We start from the raw sequence: 5,230 nt of genomic DNA, 5'->3' as shown, positions 1-5,230 counted from the left end.
CCATCCCTTCCCCAGCAGTATTCAATTTTGAGAATTTTTTTTTTTCTTTTTGAGACAGAGTCTCAAGCTGTCACCCTGGGTAAAGTGCTGTGGTGTCACAGCTCACAGCAACCTCAAACTCTCGTGTTTAAGAGACCCTCTTGCCTCAGGCTCCCAAGTAGCTGGGACTACAAACACCCACCACAATGCCTGGCTATTTGTTGTTGTTGTTGTTGCTGATGTTGCAGTTGTCATTGTTGCTTTAGCTGGCCAGGTTTGAACCTGCCAGCCTTGGTATATGTGGCTGGGGCCCTACCCACTAAGCTATGAGTGCCACCCAATTTTGAGAATTTCTTAAAAGCAGAAGATGCCCAGAGTCACTTGAGATCTTGATTCTATGTTCTGTAGTAGAACTATCAACACATTTTTAACATTCTCCAAGGGAATCTGATATACTGCCGGGGTTGTGACCCCCTGGCATAAGCCAACAATGATTCATGCTTTTCCAGCCAGTGATCAGCTGAGGGTGACAAGTGACCCAGCTATAGGCAGCGGGGATCAAGGGGAAGTCTTCTAGGGGGTTCTGGGAAAGGCTCCTTCCCCAATTGTCTTAGTCTGTTTGCATTGCTAGAACAAAAGAGCATTGACCAGGGGGCTTATACCCGACAGAAATCCACTTCTCACACTTCTGGAGGCTGGGAAGTCCAAGATCACGGCACCAGCAGGTTTGGTGTGTGCTGAGAGACGACATTCTGGTTCACAGATAGAGATCTCCCACTGTGTCCTCACGTGGTGGGAGAGATGAGGAGTCCCTCTTAGGCTATTTTTATTTTTCAAATTTTACTTTTACTTATTTATTTAGAGACAGAGTTTTACTCTATCACCCTCAGTAGAGTGCCGTGGCATCATAACTTACAGCAACCTCCAGCTCTTGGGCTTAGGCGATTCTCTTGCCTCAGCCTCCTAAGTAGCTGGGACTACAGGCACCTGCCACAATGCCCGGGTATTTTTTGTTGCAAATCTCATTGCTGTTTTAGCTGGCTGGGGCCAGGTTTGAACCTGCCACCCTCGGTATATGGGGCTGCTGCCCTACTCACTGAGCCACAGGCACCACCCTACTTTTACTTATTTAATTTTAGAGACAAAGTCTTGCTCTTTCACCCAGGCTAGAACGTAGGCACTGCATTATAGTTCACTGTGACCTTAAACTCCAGGGCTCAAGCAATCCTCCTGCCTCAGCCTCCTGTGCTGCTAAGACTACAGGCACGCACCATTTTGCCTGACCATCTTGTTTAATATTTTCATCTTTCTATATTATCCAGGTCAGTCTCAAACTCTTCAGCCTCAAGCAATCCTCCAGCCTCAGCCTTGCAAAATGCTGGAAATACATTGAGCCTTTTTTTTTTTTTTAACATTGAGCCTTTTTAACAAAGGCTCTAATCACGTCCCAAAGTCCCCAACCTCCTAATACCATCAACTAGGGATGAGGACTTCAACATACAAATTTGGAGGGAACACAAACATTCAAACCATAGCACTGATGAAAAGAGAACCACGAGAAGGGATGACTCCTCTCTGCCCGAGGTTTGTGTGTCTGAATGTGACAGCAGAATGTTGTAGCCATCTTGTGACCGTGAGGACAGCCCCGGAGCTCAGGCAGACCTACCGAGATGGCACGGCAGGCTCCCTGGTATTACTGAACTACTGGAGAGGCTTTGTCTTTGAACTCCTTATTATATGTGAGAATAAACTGTCTTTTCTTCAGACCATTTCAGAGTGTTTTCAGCTGTTTATCTCTGAAAGCGTCTTAACTATGATGAGTCCACATCTCTCCTCCTCTCTTCTCTTGGTCTGCTCCTGGTTCCAGTGTCTTCTCTTTGTTGTTCTGTTTTGTTTTGTTTGAGACAGAGTCTCACTTTGTTGCCCTGGGTAGGGTGCTGTGGCGTCACAGCTCACAGCAACCTCAAATTCTTGGGCTCAAATGATTCTCTTGCCTCAGCCTCCCGAGTAGCTAGGACTACAAGAACCTGCCACAATGCCCGGCCATTTTTAGAGATGGGGTCTCACTCCGGCTTAGGCTGGTTTCGGACTCCTGAGCTCAGGCAATCCAGCCATCGCGGCCTCCCAGAGTGCTGGGATTACAGGCGTGAGCCACTGCACCGGGCCTTTTGTTCCAGTGTCTTCTGAGCAGGGTGGCCTCTTCCCCTGACATCAGCTCATGCCTCCCACAATCCCTCCCTCCCCCATCCTGCAGCAGGTATCAGCTGGGGCATCCTGATCCTGAACCCCTGAGCACACTGGCTCTGCCCAGACCACTGTTGCCCCCAAGCTCTACACTGAACCAACAGAAGGGATGGAAGATGGTTCTTGGAGGCAGGAGACCCTAGTATTGGTCCGAACTTCACTTCTTATTTGCTCTGGGACTAGCAGGTCAGTAGAGGAAGCCACTCTAGGTATTTTCATAAAGAGAATTAGGTCTCTGCAGATCATGCAAGGGCTGGAGGAGCAGGTTCTAGAGTAGGCCTTCAGGAATGGTTCCCAGGAGGCCTCAGCACTACCTGCTAGAGACCACCCCGGAATAGTGAAGTTCAAGAGCTCTCTGCTATTGACTTGCTCCAGGGATCTGGAAGCTGGGACTGGGAAGCTAGCACTTCCACTGTATGTGCCTGTTAATGCCAACAGAGGTGGTGCCTGGACAGAGAGTGGCTGGTGCAGGAAACCCAGCAGTCTCCATCCCCTGTTGCTGAGCCTCACACCACGTATCCAAAGGACGGAACTTCATTCTCATCTAGAACTCTGGTTCTAGGGGAGCCCGAGGAATGTGGTTTTCAGCTTTCTGGCCACTGATTTACAGAAAGCTGCTGGAGGGAAGTGGGAACAGCTGCTGAGAGCCAACACTTGAATTTGGTACAGACTGCTTTATCAAGGGCTAATTAATATTAGTTGTTATTCCTGATACTTCCTCCTCCTGGCTCTGTGGGTCTCTGAGTCTGAGCTGGGTCCCTCACTCTGAAATAGGTACCAGAGATCACTCAGTTGGTGGAGAGTTTGCAGAAAGTATTTAGAATGGCCCAGAGAGGGATGGCCCAGGCCCCAGTGCCAGCCTCCCTGGACACGCTGCTCCCTGGCTTTTGCTGACTGCTCGGCCATGCCAGGCAACTGCTGACTCTCCAGCCAAGGGTGTTATGTAAGCTCCATCTTTTCCTTTGTTTACAGGAAATTTGAAAAACATCAACTGGGCTTGGCCTAAGCTGCTTAATTCCTGAAGGCAACAGAAATTGTTTGGGCAGGCAGAGCAGCCACACGCAAGCAGCCGCCCTGGCCCAGAGCCAGGTCTAGCAGGGCAGGCAGCTGTGGGCAAACTCTCGGTCAAGCCTCTCTGGTCTCCGGGATCCAGGACCAGGAAGGCCTGAGGGGAGCTGTGTACTCTAGCCACTTCCATGCACGCCCACTACAGACCCGGGCCCTCTGCCCTGCTTCCCTGCCCGGCGCTCAAGTTCTCTCCCACGATGGCAGCCCCTCTGCTCCACCAGACCCTGCCTCTGGGAGGCTCAGAATGATCTGGGAGCTCATTCTAGGTTTCTGTCAACACTTGACACAGGCCTCAGCCTCTTAGCCAAGCAGGGGCCGTGGAGACACCTTAGTGTGCATAGAGAGGGAGGCTGGGAGCCAGTGAGAAGATGTCCCCGTCTCTGCTTTAACCCAAACTTCTAATGGGTGGGTGGGGAGAAAGCTCACAGCCATGTCTCCTTATGTGACAGTGGGGCCGCACCAGGCTTCCCAAACAACCACTGTGCTTGTGTGGGGACACTGCCTTCACAGGACATCTCCCCTGTGCACCAAGGCCAGACATGATCTCACAAGTCCTTATGTGACCTTCTGGGAAACCAGTGTTGCTGCTGGTAACTGTTGTGCTGGAGAAAGACAACAGCTCTCTGTTTCCCAAGGCCTGTGTGCCTAGTAGGAGTTCACAGGGCGGGGTCCTGCTAGAAACTGGAGTAACACCTTCCTTGGCAAAGGGATGATTCCAGAGAACACCCATCCTCAGCTATGTGCCCTGGCTGTATGATAATTGGGCCTTCGTGAGCATTTGGACACAGCTGTTTTCCAGGCCAATAATTACTAGAGAGATGAAAAACTGTTTTCTATGCCTTGTCCTAAGCCTGCGCTCAGGGCAGCGTGGGGTGGAGAGGCTTCTGCAGAGCACGCGTGCTCTTCTGTGTTACCGCACGCTCTGGACAGACCTTGGGGCTGATCACTGCACTGCACTCTTTCCTGTTAAATCCTCTGGTGTCCACAGGACAGCAATGAAGGACACCAGGCCAGGCGAGCAGAGATGACAGGCTGGAAAAAAGCCATTTGCCATCCCAGACATCGTAGAAAGAATGGGTAGTTCAGGTAGGAGACAGATCCAACTGCCTAGTCTGGCTTTGCCACTTTCTTTTCTTTTTTTTTTTTAGAGACAGAGTTTCATTTTGTTGCCCTTGGTAGAGTGCCATGCCGTCGCACCTCACAGCAACCCCCAGCTCTTGGGCTTAGGCGATTCTCTTGCCTCAGCCTCCAAGTAGCTGGGACTACAGGCGCCTGCTACAATGCCCGGCTATTTTTTTTTTTGTTGCGGTTTGGCACGGGCCATGTTCAAACTTGCCACCCTCAGTATATGGGGCCGGTGCCCTACTCACCGAGCCACAGGCACTGCCCTGCTGCCACTTTCTAGCAGTGTGACCTTGGGCAAGTACTTGCTTTCCCTTTGGTTCTCTTGTTTATAGAGTGGGTACACTCGTGCCTACCTGCAAAGGTTGGGAGAAGATTAAAGGACATGTGTCTGACACTCTAGTCTAATCAGCACATGGTAGAGACACCTAATCCCCACGTACACCGTTCCATCAGCACACACACTGTGCAACATATGCCATAGGGAATGCGTAGGGAAAATTCGTGGGATGGCAAGAGGTAAGCTAAAATTTTCTCTTGAATCACCTCTCTTTCCTCCTTCAGAAAGATTTGTTATGCAGATTATTTAACTACTTAAGAGAAGAAATAAAAGCGATGTCTGGGTTGTTTACAAATGAGCCTCATCCAGTTTCTATCATTAAAGTGTCAGGAGTCAAGGATACAGAATTTTAGGAAGAAAGGAAAGAAGACCCTAATATCTATTATACTTTTATGTTCCAGACACTTCCATATATGTTAGCTCATTTATTCTTATAGCAATTCCCCATATCAGTTGTTTTGTTTCGTTTTTTTTTTT

The sequence above is a fragment of the Otolemur garnettii genome, unplaced genomic scaffold (assembly GCF_000181295.1).
Source record: "Otolemur garnettii isolate 467f Iridium unplaced genomic scaffold, OtoGar3 scaffold00046, whole genome shotgun sequence".
In the NCBI taxonomy this organism is placed as follows: Eukaryota; Metazoa; Chordata; class Mammalia; order Primates; family Galagidae; genus Otolemur; species Otolemur garnettii.
The sequence above is the reverse complement of the archived record's forward strand: the minus strand, read 5'-3'. Positions refer to the sequence as shown.